Source organism: Cryptomeria japonica, chromosome 11 (assembly GCF_030272615.1).
Source record: "Cryptomeria japonica chromosome 11, Sugi_1.0, whole genome shotgun sequence".
Classification (NCBI taxonomy): domain Eukaryota; kingdom Viridiplantae; phylum Streptophyta; class Pinopsida; order Cupressales; family Cupressaceae; genus Cryptomeria; species Cryptomeria japonica.
In genome coordinates this window covers 367,042,372-367,056,280 of record NC_081415.1, presented here as the reverse complement: position 1 = coordinate 367,056,280, position 13,909 = coordinate 367,042,372, and positions in this window count along the sequence as shown.

Here is a 13,909-nt window from a genome sequence, read left to right as displayed (position 1 = left end):
TAGAAATAAATTTAAAGGAGTTATGACAAGAGGAAGATTGGCAAATGAAGAGGTATGTCTTATTTGTCAAATAGAACCATCATCTGTTAATGAGGCATGTGAAGATAAATTTTGGATTAAAGCTATGGAAGAAGAATTAGAACAAATTGAGAAAAATAACACTTGGACATTAGTTCCCTGGCCTAAAGATAAAAATGTAATTGGAACCAAATGGGTATTTAGAAACAAACTTAATGAAGATGGTAAGGTTGTCAGAAATAAAATGAGACTAGTATGTAAGGGATATTCTCAGAAAGAAGGAGTTGATTACAATGAAACCTTTGCACCGATAGCTAGAATTGAGGCAGACAAATTATTCCTCGCTTTTACAGCACACAAGAAGTACAAAGTTTATCAAATGGATATTAAATGTGCATTTTTGAATGGAGATCTTGAAGAGGAAGTCTATATTGAACAACCTGATGGATTTTCTTTGACAGATGACAATAATATGGTTTGTAGGTTAAGGAAAGCTCTGTATGGATTAAAACAAGCTCCAAGAGCTTGGTATGCAAGATTGGATAAGTATCTTTTAAAGATTGGTTTTACTAAAGGAAATGCAGACAACAATTTATATTACAAAATAACTAATGATGACATCTCGATTATAGAAGTATTCGTTGATGATATAATCTTTGGAGGAGAAGATGGTCTATGTAAGGAATTTTCTACTAAAATGCAGCAAGAATTTGAAATGTCTATGATTGGAGAAATAAAATTCTTTTTAGGATTGCAGATTTCACAGACTGGCAAAGGTATATTCTTGAGTCAATCCAAATACTTAAAAGAGTTACTAAATAAATTTGGGATGGAGAACTCTAAACCGATAAGCACACCTATGACTACAAATGACAAATTATCTCAAAGGGATGAATCTACATCTGTTAATCCAACTAGATACAAATCTATGATAGGAGGTTTACTGTATTTGACACAAACCAGACCTGATATTATGAATACAGTATGTATTGTTTCTAGATTTCAAAGTAATCCTAGAGAAAATCATGAATCAGCAGTAAAAAGGATTTTCCGGTACTTACAAGGCACTATAAATCTTGGATTATGGTATCCTAGAGATGAAAATTTTGATCTATATGCATACACAGATGCAAATTGGGTAGGAGATGTGGATGATAGAAAAAGAACCACCGGCGGAGCATTCTTTCTTGGAAACAAACTAGTTTCTTGGTTGAGTAAGAAACAGAGTTGTACATCTTTATCAACAGCAGAATCAGAATATGTTGCAGCAGCAACTAACTGTACACAGGTACTATGGCTTAAGCAAATGTTGAAAGACATAAAGGTAAAATGCAAGGAACCTATTACCATATATTGTGATAACACTGCAGCAATTGATATATCTAAGAATCCAGTACTACATTCTAAAACAAAACATGTTTCTATCAAACTAAATTTTCTAAGGGAAAAAGTTGAAGAAAAGGAGATAAAACTGCTTTATGTGAATACTAAAGAACAGCTTGCAGATATTTTCACAAAACCTTTGCCTAAGGAGGCTTTTGAATACCTCAGAGAGAGTCATACCACCACCGGTAGAGACTTAGATAGTTGATGATTGTCATCAACCGGCAGAATTAACAGACAAATCTTTTACTCTGGTCTTTGATGAGGAAGCTACTTCTCAGAGGGAGTAGTTGGTATACTAAATTGATTGGTATTTTGTATATGAACTTAGTTTTATTATAACTTTGGCATTTGATGTCAAAGGGGGAGAGATACCTATGGAAAAACAAATTATCCTTTGGATAGATTGGTATGGAAACTTTGGATAACACATGTTGCTCCCAGGGGGAGAGATTGTTGTTTGGGAGAGACTATCACTCTCTATATTTTGGTTATGATCTTTTTAGAGATTGTTGGTTTTTGGCATTTCTGTTTTGGCACTTTGATGGTTTTTCCATCATGTGTTGCCATCAATGCCAAAGGGGGAGATTGTTGGTATTTTGGTATGGTTTTGTCATTGATGTCAACACCTACTAAAACACTAGCACTTTGGAGATCCGACAAGCAAGTAACTACTGCACAGTTACTGGTATATAGTTCACCGATGGGATTTAATAATCATCGGCACTTGGAATGATGTGGAAGACACTTGGTGATGTCGAAGACATCGTTTGGACATCTTGTCCTGGAGTTTTGATCATTGGTATATTCATATTTGCATATTTGCTTTTACCGGCAAATAGGTCCAAGGTTACCCAGGGTTACACCGGCAGGTTTATCTTTTCCAAATCAGCATGACATGCTATGGAAATGATTAATTATTGTTGTAAATGCATTAAGCTGACATGTTCAATCGGTTATTGCATCAGATATTATATTGTTTTTAAAATGTTTTATTGTAATATCTTGTAGAGCCAACCTACTAAAATTGGTCTTAGGTTATGGTATAAATGTAAGATCTTATTTGTAAGATCAAGTGTGGAATGCGAAAAAGAATTGTGCGAAGTTATATGCGAGATTAAGCAGAGCTATACACAAAGACATCATTTGAAGGTGAAGCTAGGTTTTTGTGAAAGCATATCAACATTACACCGGTACTGAATCCAGCATATGAAGATTCTATTTTGTGCAGTACATTCTTATTGGATTTAACCATCCAACTGTAGTCAGTGTGACTCCCATTTTGTGATTGAGCAGTGAGCTCTAGGCTATTGGCCTTTCTGCATGTGCAGACCCCATTTATGTACACTTACTATCTGCAGTAGTATCATCTGATTGTGGGTAAGGTTTCCCACCGTGGTTTTTCCCCTTACAGGGTTTTCACGTACAAATATTGGTGTCATGTGTTGTGGATGACTTTGTGTTTATGTTTCATGCATTAATCTTTACCGGTATAGCAATTATCTATTAAAACTGTCTATCGGCATACTTAATTGGTTTACCGGTATTAAGCATTAAGTTGGTTAAGTTGTTTTTGGTTTGAATTTATTTGACAACTGATTCACCCCCCCCCCCCTTCTCAGTTGTCTCTGGGACCTAACACGATGGACTTCTTGCTGAATTCTACAAAACCAACATTGACTGGATCACTAATGACCTTTATGGTATTTACAATGAAGCACTTGACACTAGCACCCTGGGGGAGTTCATCAATAGGGGTATTATTAAGTTTATCCCAAAAGATGGGGACAAAGCCCTAATAAAAAACTGGAGGCCAATCACCCTCCTCAACGTCTCCTACAAAATCTTAGCCAAAGCCTTAGCCTCTCACCTTGAGAAGATCCTTCCCAAGTTCATCTGCTCTACCCAAACAGGATTCATTAAAGGCAGATATATCTTGGAGAATCTTGTAACTAGCTAGGAATCCAATGAATGGGCTAGAACCTCAAACCAAGACGTTGCCATGTTCCTTGTCGACTTTGAGAAAGCCTATGACAGGGTGGAGTGGGATTTCATCCTCATGATGCTCAACACCTTTGGCTTCCCTAGCGAGTTCTATGATTATGTTCAGATCCTCCTCAATGACGCGTCCGCTCTGATCGAAGTCAATGGGACTCTTTCCCAGCCTATTCCTCTTTCTAGATCAATTAGGTAGGGCTGCCCCCTTGCCCCTGCTCTGTTTGTCATTGCATCGGATGCCCTTTACTATCTCCTTAGAGATGACACCCTATCCCCTAGATTCCAAGGCATTAAGATACCAGACGACTCTAAACTGCTCAACATTCAGTTTGTCGATGATACCTCACTGTTCCTAAAGCTCTCTAGGCACAATATTAATTCCCTTAATCAAAAACTTGACACCTTTGGTAGAGCATCTGGAGCCTGGATCTCCAGCTCCAAATCCATTCTACTTGGGTGGAAAGATAACCCTCCAGACTAGCTTCAGCAGTTTGGATATGCATTGGGAGGACCCAATAAGCTAGTCAGATACCTTGGTATCCCCTTTTCTGTATCTCCCTCTCTTAGAGACATGTGGAGTTGGGTCAAAGGAAAAATAGATAGAAAACTAAACAAGTGGGACAATAGGGTCCTCTCCCTTGTTGGCAGGATTCAAGTCTGCTAGAAAATTCTCTCTTCCTACAGCATATACTATTCCTCGGTGTGGATGTTCAGCAACTACCAAGTTTTTGAAATCCAAAAGGCTATCAGACAATTCCTATGGTTTGATGGCAAGGGTAGAAGGAAATCTCACGTGGTCAAGTGGACCTGGTGCCACTTAGACAAAAAACTTGGTGGGCTGGGCCTCAAGGATCTTAGGCTGCAAGGAATTTCCCTTACGGCCAAATGGATATTCCACGCACTGGAAGGACAAGAACCTTTGAAAATTCTCATTAGAAACAACATACAAAATGGTGTTCCCAAAAATGCCAAATCTTGGAAAGCCCTCCCGCTCAGTGACTTGATTGCAGGCAGTCTCCCTGTGTCTGTCCAAGGCACCTGGGTGTTTAAATCCATCTGGAAGGCCTGGGAGCATGTGCGTAGACTTATCAACAACTCTAGCATTAATTGTGACAATACCCTCCACGGTGAAAGGTCAATATGGTGGAACCTACATCATAATTCTAAACCCTTTACCTTAACCCAAGGTTGCTTTGCTAAGTACTGGCACAGTAAAGGAATTAAGTATATTATGGATATCCTAGAACATGATAATCTTATCAACTGGGAGAGTCTTAGCAATAAGTATGATCTCCCCATGTCACATAAGAGGACTTACAACATGATTAAAAATGCTTGCACTCCCTTTAATCTCCCTAGGAGTACACATGTAGATGCTTATAGGTACCTTACATTCCTATGGAAGGATGGCTCCACCCTCCCCAAGATCAAAGCCAAATCTATCTATAGCCTGCTCAATAATGATACCACGGTGATCGAACATATTAACACTCTCTGGTACGTTAACTATACCCCTCACACATGGCAGAAAACCTCTGAGAAGCTATGACGATCCCCCATCCCCCCTAAGGTCAAATGCTTCAGGTGGCAACTTATATTGGACAAGCTACCTATTAGGAATAAATCGGCTACATATGATTTGTGCTCTGTTTGCAGAAACCCTGAGACTGCGCGCCACATCTTCTTTGATTGCCCTTTTGCTAGAGAAATTTGGTTAATGTTTGGAATTTCTATCACAGAACATGTTTGCACTCTTGATATAATTACTAGTTTTATTCATGGACTGAGGAAGGATACTAACCTAGTCTGGCAAATTCTATCTTCTTACATTCTTTGGTTTATTTGGAAACTTGGGAATGAGGAGAAGTTTCAAGGTAATACAAGGGAACTTACTGGTTTTTTTTTAAAACTCACACATTACAAAATTGTTGTGCAGGTTTGCTTTCTGATGAACATTGAGAGGAACAAACTCATGTGATTCCTCAAAGATGGCAGAGCAACCATATTTGTCTATGAGATGCAAGATGGTTATGAATGGGCCAAGCTTGCAGAGAATCAAACCTCCTTTGATAAAGCAGTAAAGAAGTTGATAAAGGATCTACAGGATAGCAGGCCTCCTCCCTTCAACAAGATAGAGATGTGCTCCCAGTACCTAGCAAGAAAGAAGGTGGTCTGGATGGAAGGAGCACAAGGATGGACCACATGGCTGGAGGATCAGGATGAAGTTCTGCAATAGTGCCCCTTGATAATAACCTATATACTCTTCATCGCCCCCACATTTTGTTGTGATTAGGAGATAACAGTATATGCTACTTGCCTAGTCTCTCTGGTTTCACAGTTTGGCAGTTGAGGCTCTGCCTCTCGCTCTCTCTTTTTGTATAAACTCCCCGACTCCTTTTTTGGACTCTCGATTTCTAATGCAAAAAATATATATAATATATATTTATTTTATATTATATTATATAATATATAATATAATATAATATTCATATTATATAATACATATTATTATATTATTATATATTATTATATTATTATATATTATATTAAATATTATATAATATATAATATATTGTTATATTATATTATATAATATAATAATATATTATATAATATATTGTTATTTTAAAATAATTTAACTATAAAAATCGGATATCTGATTTCTCTGAGACAATAAAAGAGGATTGTGACAGGCCGTGGGCTATTTTTTACCCATGGGCTATGTGAATTCAAGAAAATCTGATATCCGATTTTGTGACCCAAATTTGCAAAAAAATCTAATAAAAGGTAGGATTTTTATTGTTTTTCATCATTTTCATTCAATTTTTTGTATTTTTTTAATGTTTATTTGTTTTTTCATTCAAAATATGTTTTTTTCATGGAAACTAGGTTTTTTAAATCAAATACAAAATCATTCAAATTTGTTAACTAAATTCAGTTGTTTACATTCAATTGGGTAAAAAATGGGGGATACTAGTGAAAACATTGATCAACCACAACGACAACAACCAAACCCTCATGCACAAAACCCTCCTTTGCCAAACCCCCCCTCAATTCAGGATTTAATTGCACAAAATTTGAACTAATTGAGGGGGATTGTAGATGTCTATCATAGGATCCCTCGCCTGAACTCAATGTTTGATCCCCTCACGTCCATCATAAAGAGTCTAGAAACCGTCACTAAGGAGCACAATGCCACTCTTTTGTGGCGAGATTCTATGAGGGAAAAATATGTGGATGGCTTGTCCTATAAGGAGATCAAGGATCTCGAGATATCCAAAGCCAATATCACTGCATTGTTTGTGAATCCCTGCACTGGTCAACCCGTAGACCCCCAAAAAACAATTTTTTTAATTAAATGGTGCACAAATGATGATATTGTGAAAAACTTTTGGGATCATTGGTGGATGGTTTTCGATAAACCACCCAACAACAGTCTTGATGTCCCCTTCTACTTCATAAAAAAATTGTAATGTTGAGTTTGTTTTAGGAAAACATGTGAAATACTTTGACATCCAACATTTCTAGGGTGTGGATTTAGGTATGCCCCAAGATAGACTTGGGGCAGTCAGAGTAGTCCAAGGCCCATATGTCCCCCCTTCTACTATTGATCCCCCACCTCCAATGCATCATCCAGATATCATATGTGAGGCAACATCACAGACCATATCGGTTATTCACTCTTTGAGTAGCCTTTTGGTTTCTCAGGCTGGGGCAGTAGCTCAGCCTTCTTTTGATGGTAGCAATGCATCTGGTGGCGCTGACACGTCCTCCTAGTCTCCACATATTTGTGTGCCCCATAGTGTTGTCATGTGTGGGCACCTATGCTTGGGTCCAGTTGGACAGCCTGTTGATCCTCCTGCACACACTACAGATTATGAGGTGCATGAAATGCACGAAGCACCAGATGTTATGATAGGGACTGGAGGATACCCTGGAGAGTCCTTGCATGCTAGAGGCAAAGAAGCACCTTCATCATACGTTGATGATGTAGTGGTAAGATTTGTATTTTCACAATTCATTCTATACTTTAAATGAATATTTATAATCTAGTTAATATTAAGTACTAATGTTTATTTACATGGTCTATTTAACAGTTGTTGACAGAGGAGGAGTTGACACAAATCTAGGAGGGCACCTTGACGGTCATTTCATTTGGCCTTGATAGCTTTATGGTATATATATTACTGCACCTAGTCGTTTGTATTTTATTGTACATACATGCTCAACATTTATATTGGCATTAATTAGATTATGTAGTAACTTGCATGTATATCTTATTTTACTCTTGTAGGGCACAAGTAGTGCGAGTGTGGGGCTATGCAATTCGGGATTTGGTAGTGCAGCTGGGGACAAGGGAAAGGCAATTGAATGCAAATATGATTGAATTAATAGTTTAAATAACTTATAATGATTATACATGTCTAGACATAGATTGATAGTTTCACATACTTGTTCTGTATATGTACAAAAAATTCTTGGCTTCACATCCTTGTTGACTACACCCACTATACCTGAAGAAGAAGAAGAGATGCCTCGGGTACATGTGTTTATTTTATTTTGTGTTTAGTAGATATAATTCGTTATTATCAGTGACAATTATATGCTAACTTGTATCGATGTCATGTTTGTGAACATATGTAGGTTGTGTTTGAAAATATTGAAAACATACCTCCTCTACCGAAGACATACATCAAGAGTCCTCCAAAGCCAAAGAGAAAATGTGGAGATGAGGTGAACAAGAATAGTTCAATTATAGTTCATTTTTATGTTAACTTTTCGAATGTGAGTTATATAATATAACTAATCTTAATTGTGGTTTGTTTTTTCTTGTGCAGGATCCTTCAGAGCCGAGCAGTGCGGCGAAGAGGATTGATTTTGATGATCCATCGGTAGCTTAGGATGTTATAAATAGTTTTGGGATGCTTGCATGTCTAGTTGGCATGTATATTTTGTATGTGGACATACATTCATGTATATAGACATACATTTTGTTTGAGTTGGCGTTTATGACATATTTGTGTATGGACATACACTTGTAATCATTTGATATTTTCATATATACAGAAGTCGATATTTGATCACATAAATTGTTGCTCATGTGTGCATGGGGTTATCATTTTAAACTTTAATCTTCAATCCAATAGTTAACAATGGTTAATAATGGTTATTTAATGAACAATACAATTCATTTCATTTTATCATAAGTGTTGTTTGTATAATCTTTAGATTATATATAATTCATTTCATCTAAATCGTAAGTGTTAAATTTGGTTGCCTTTGGCAACTTCACCAAATTTAATGACCTCCTTTCTCATTAGGCCTCCACGAGGTCAAATTTGGAAGACACATGTTTTGATGGATTATCAATGTAAATAAGGTGAAATATAATCATTTTTTATGTAATAAAGTCATCTAGACCAATATTTGTTGTGTCTAGTCATAGGTTACTCATATTGGCAAAATTGCTCAAGATTTCTCAAAAGTTGTAAAAAGTTTTGAATGGGAGATTCATGTGTCGAAATGATTCATCTCGATTTTTCAAGATTCCTTATGGTTTTATTAGGGCAGCATTTTTTCAGTTGGCAAAAAAATCGCCAGTCTCATTCAATCAAATGTTGTCGTGTGGCCAATTTCTCGTTATGTTCATCGTGATCACAAACTGTCTGTTCTGACATGTCTAGTTAGGCATTATTACCCTATGAATGCTCCTATTTTTCACCCCCACTCTATCGAACACTCGGGGTCATACCCTACTAGTGTCATCCCTTGAGCGCCCTAAGTGTTAAAAATTGTCAAACTTTGACGGGCCCTAACTTAGAATCTGTGGTACCTGCAAATGATCCATTTGAACCTATGGGTCCATGAGAGGGGTCCCTACAAAATCCTATCTCAGTTTTTTAATATTCCATGCGATTTTATTAGGGCACCATTTTATCAGTTGGTAAAAAAATCGTCAGTCTCATTCAATCAAATGTTGTCACGTGGCCAATTTCTTGTTTTGCTCATCGTGATCATGAACCATCGGTTCTAACATGTTCAGATAGGAATTCTTACCCTATGCATGCTCCTATTCCCCCCCCCCCCCCCACTCGGTCGAACACTCGGGGTCATACCCTACCGATGTCGTCCCTTGAGCGCCATAAGTGCTAAAAATTGTCAAAATTTGACGGGCCCTAACTCAGAATCTGTGGCACCTGTGAATGATTTGTTTGAACGTACAAGGCCACAAGAGGGGTCCCTACAAAAGCCTATCTCAGTTCTTCAAGATTCCCTACGGTTTGTTTAGGGTAACATTTTTTTCAGTTAATGAAAAAATCTTCAGTCTCATTCAATCAAATATTGTTGTGTGGCCAATTTCTCATTTTTCTCATCGTGATCATGAACTATCGGTTCTGATATGTCTAGTTAAGCATTCTTACCCTCTGCATGCTCCTATTTTTCCCACCCCACTTGCTCGAACGCTCGGGGTCATACCCTACCGACATCGTCCCTTGAGCGCCCTAAGTGCTTAAAATTATTAAACTTTGATGGCCCCTAACTTGGAATCCATGGAACCTACCAATGATCCATTTAAACATATGGGGCCATGAGAGGGGTCCCTACAAAAGCCTATCTCATTTTTTTAAGATTCCCTACGGTTTTATTAGGGCAACATTTTTTCAGTTGGTGAAAAAATCATCAGTCTCATTCAATCAAATGTTGTCGCGTGGCCAATTTATCATTTTGCTTATCATGATCACGAACCGCCGGTTCTAACATGTCCAGATAGGAATTCTTACCCTATGCATGCTCCTATTTTTCCCTCCCCACTCAGTTGAACACTCGGGGTCATACCCTACCAACGTCGTCCCTTGAGCACCCTAAGTGCTAAAAATTGTCAAACTTTGAGGAGGCCTCACTCAGAATCTATGACACATGCGAATGATCTGTTTGAACCTACAAGGCCATGAGAGGGGTCCGTAAAAAATCCTGTCTCAATTTTTCAAGATTCCCTATGGTTTTATTAGGGTAACATTTTTTCAGTTGGTGAAACAAATCATCAATCTCATTCAAGCAAATGTTGTCGCGTGGCCAATTTCTCGTTTTCCTCATCGTGATCACAAACTGTTAGTTCCGACATGTCCAGTTAGGAATTCTTACCCTATGTATGATCCTATTCCCCCCTCCCCCCACTCGATTGAATGCTCAGGGTCATACCTTACCAGCATCATCCCTTGAGCACCCCAAGTGCTAAAAATTGTCAAAATTTGACGGGCCCTAACTCAAAATCCGTGACACCTACAAATAATTTGTTTGAACCTATGGGGCCACGAGAAGAGTTCCTATAAAAGCCTATCTCGATTTTTCAAGATTCCCTACGGTTTTATTAGGGCAATGTTTTTCAGTTGGTGAAAAAATCATCAGTGTCATTCAATCAAATGTTTTTGCATGGCCAATTTCTCGTTTTGCTCATCGCGATCACGAACCGTTGGTTCTGACATGTCCAGTTAGGCATTCTTACTCTATGCATGCTCCTATTTTTGCCCCCCACTCAGTCAAACACTCAGGGTCATACCCTACCGGCGTTGTCCCTTGAGCATCCTAAGTGCTAAAAAATGTCAAACTTTGATGACCCCTAGCTTGGAATCCGTCGCACCTGCCAATGATCCATTTGAACCTATGGGGCTACGAGAGGGGTCCCTATAGAATCATATCTTGGTTTTTCAAGATTCCCTATGGTTTTATTAGGCCAACATTTTTTCAATTGGTGAAAAAATCATTAGTCTCATTCAATCAAATGTTGTCGCATGGCCAATTTCTCATTTTTCTCATTGTGATCACAAACCGTCAGTTTTGACATGTCCAGTTAGGCATTCTTGCCCTATGCATGCTCTTATTCCCCCCCCCAACTCGGTCGAATGTTTGGGGTCATACCCTACCGATGTCGTCCCTTGAGCGTCCTAAGTGCTAAAGATTATCAAACTTTGGCGGGCCCTAACTCGGAATTTGTGGTACCTGCGAATGATTTGTTTGAACCTATGGGGCCATGAGAGGGCTACAAAAGCCTTTCTCATTTTTTCAAGATTCCCTTCAGTTTTATTAGGGCAACATTTTTTCAGCTGGTGAAAAAATCATCAGTCTCATTCAATCAAATGTTGGTATGTGGCCAATTTCTCATTTTGCTCGTCGTGATCATGAATCGTCAGTTCAGACATGTCTAGTTAGGCATTCTTACCCTATCCATGCTCCTATCCCCCCCCCACTCGATTGAACGCTTGGGGTCATACCCTACTGGTGTCGTCTCTTGAGCACCCTAAATGCTAAAAATTGTCAAACTTTGACGAGCCCTAACTCAGAATTTGTGGCACCTGTAAATGATTTGTTTAAACCTACGGGGCCACAAGAGGGGTCCCTACAAAAGCCTATCTCAGTTTTTCAAGGTTCCCTACAGTTTAATTAGGACAACACTTTTTCAGTAGATGAAAAAATCGTCACTCATTCAATGGAAAAATATAGATAAACAAGCATTACTCTGTAGACACATAATGATCATCAATATTTCCATGTATTGTGTACACTTAATTACCATTACACTTGCATGTGACATCCATGAACGAATATGCAAACATGATTTTTCATCATTGTCAATACAAATACACCAATCTACTCATGTATAAATACATTGTATATCATCAATATAATTAAACCAGTTTGCTCATGGACATCGTATATCATCATAACAAAGTTACATCAATTCACATCCATATACAAATACAACATCCCACTTCATCTGCATTAGACATCCTCATGTCCTAAGAGAAAAGCTTATGTAGAGCAATGTCTGCATATAAATGAAAACCAAAATAAGCAACCTTTTTTATGGAGAATGAATGTGCTACAAGAAACAAATTATAACACTATACAATTTATTTTGTTAAATTATAAATAGATCATTTGAAACATTTTTAAGACGTACAAGATTCTATAATTACAAAACTTACTAGTTTCTCTGCAAAGTCTACAAGCATAACTTTGAAGAAAGACACATGTTGATTAAAGCCCTTCTCATTGCATTTCTCGCTGCATTCTCTGCATGGTTGAAGACGATGGTAGATATTGTCATTTCTGAATGGCAATACATTCACTTGACATAGTGTGTGAAAGTTTACAAAATTTAATCACATTGACAAAGTGAGGGACTTAGTGTTTACACACAAAATTTAATCTCATTAATGCACATAGAGCATATGGTGTTGTGTTTGGCTATAAATTTTTACAGTTCTTGAAAAGAAAACTTAAAAACTAGCTAAATATTGATAACCCCAATGAATATGTACCATCACCAAGAGTAAACTAGTCAACGACGAATGATCTAGCATGAACCTGTAGTTTTAAGAATTGTTAGTCTACACGTAAAATGCATGCATGAACATAAAGGATTTATGATAATCACTTCAACTGAAATGCATGATAATAAATGAAAAGGTGGGATTATATATCATAAAAATGCATCCCTTCGAATTATATCAAGTGAACCCACTATGTTGACGCAAAAATCATAATGCGATAGTGTTGTATATCATCAAAAAGACTTGCATGAGCATAAAGGTTATGCGATAATTATATCATCAAAAATTGTCAAATAGTGTTGTCTATTATCAAAAATTGTAATGCTCATCAAATGCATGATAATAAGCCATGTTGCAAAATATGTCCCTTCAAATTATATCGAGTGTACCTGCTATGTGCATGCAAAAACTGTGTTGCAAAAAAAAGCGTTCATCAATAGACCTACATTTTGAACACATCCTTAATATACACATAACAAACTTGAACATTAAGGTTTATGATCATTGTTTGAAATTAAATGCATGATTAAAAAAATAAGACACCATTAAAGACCTACTACTCAAGTGTTCTTGAAGGGTCATCTCTTTTCTTAAGAGTATCCAGTATTGCTTCATGATCAATAGTAGTCACTGTCCATAGCTCTTTGGACTTCGATTTTTCTTGATGCTTCAACAACTTGACATTTGTAGCTATAATAAGGTGTGAATACATGAGAATGGTTTTGTGTCTCTCATAGTCTTCAAATGTAGGCATGCCATTCTTTCTAATCATGTATGTTCGCAACCAAGTTCCCACAAAAACAACTGAACCTGTAGGATATGTGAACCCATCATCATCTGTCACTAGTTGTGTTACCTTTTGTTTTCCCTGTACACATCGTGCCAACCAATATTCTAATCTCTTCATTCCTTTGCGGTGCAACAACTGCAAAAACATGTCCTGGTTGTAGAAGATCTGATAGACGGTCATACTCAAGTGAACTTTCCATGTCATCGTTTGATAAGGATATTGTTTGAGATAAAGGAATTAGATATTGTGGAACCCACATATCAACCCACTCACTTGACTTGAACTAATCCCAATCACACTGAACACAACTCTGACAAAAACAAGCCAACGCTCATGTCAAAATGGTCCATGTACTTCCATCTGAGCTGATAAATTAATGCATCTTTGA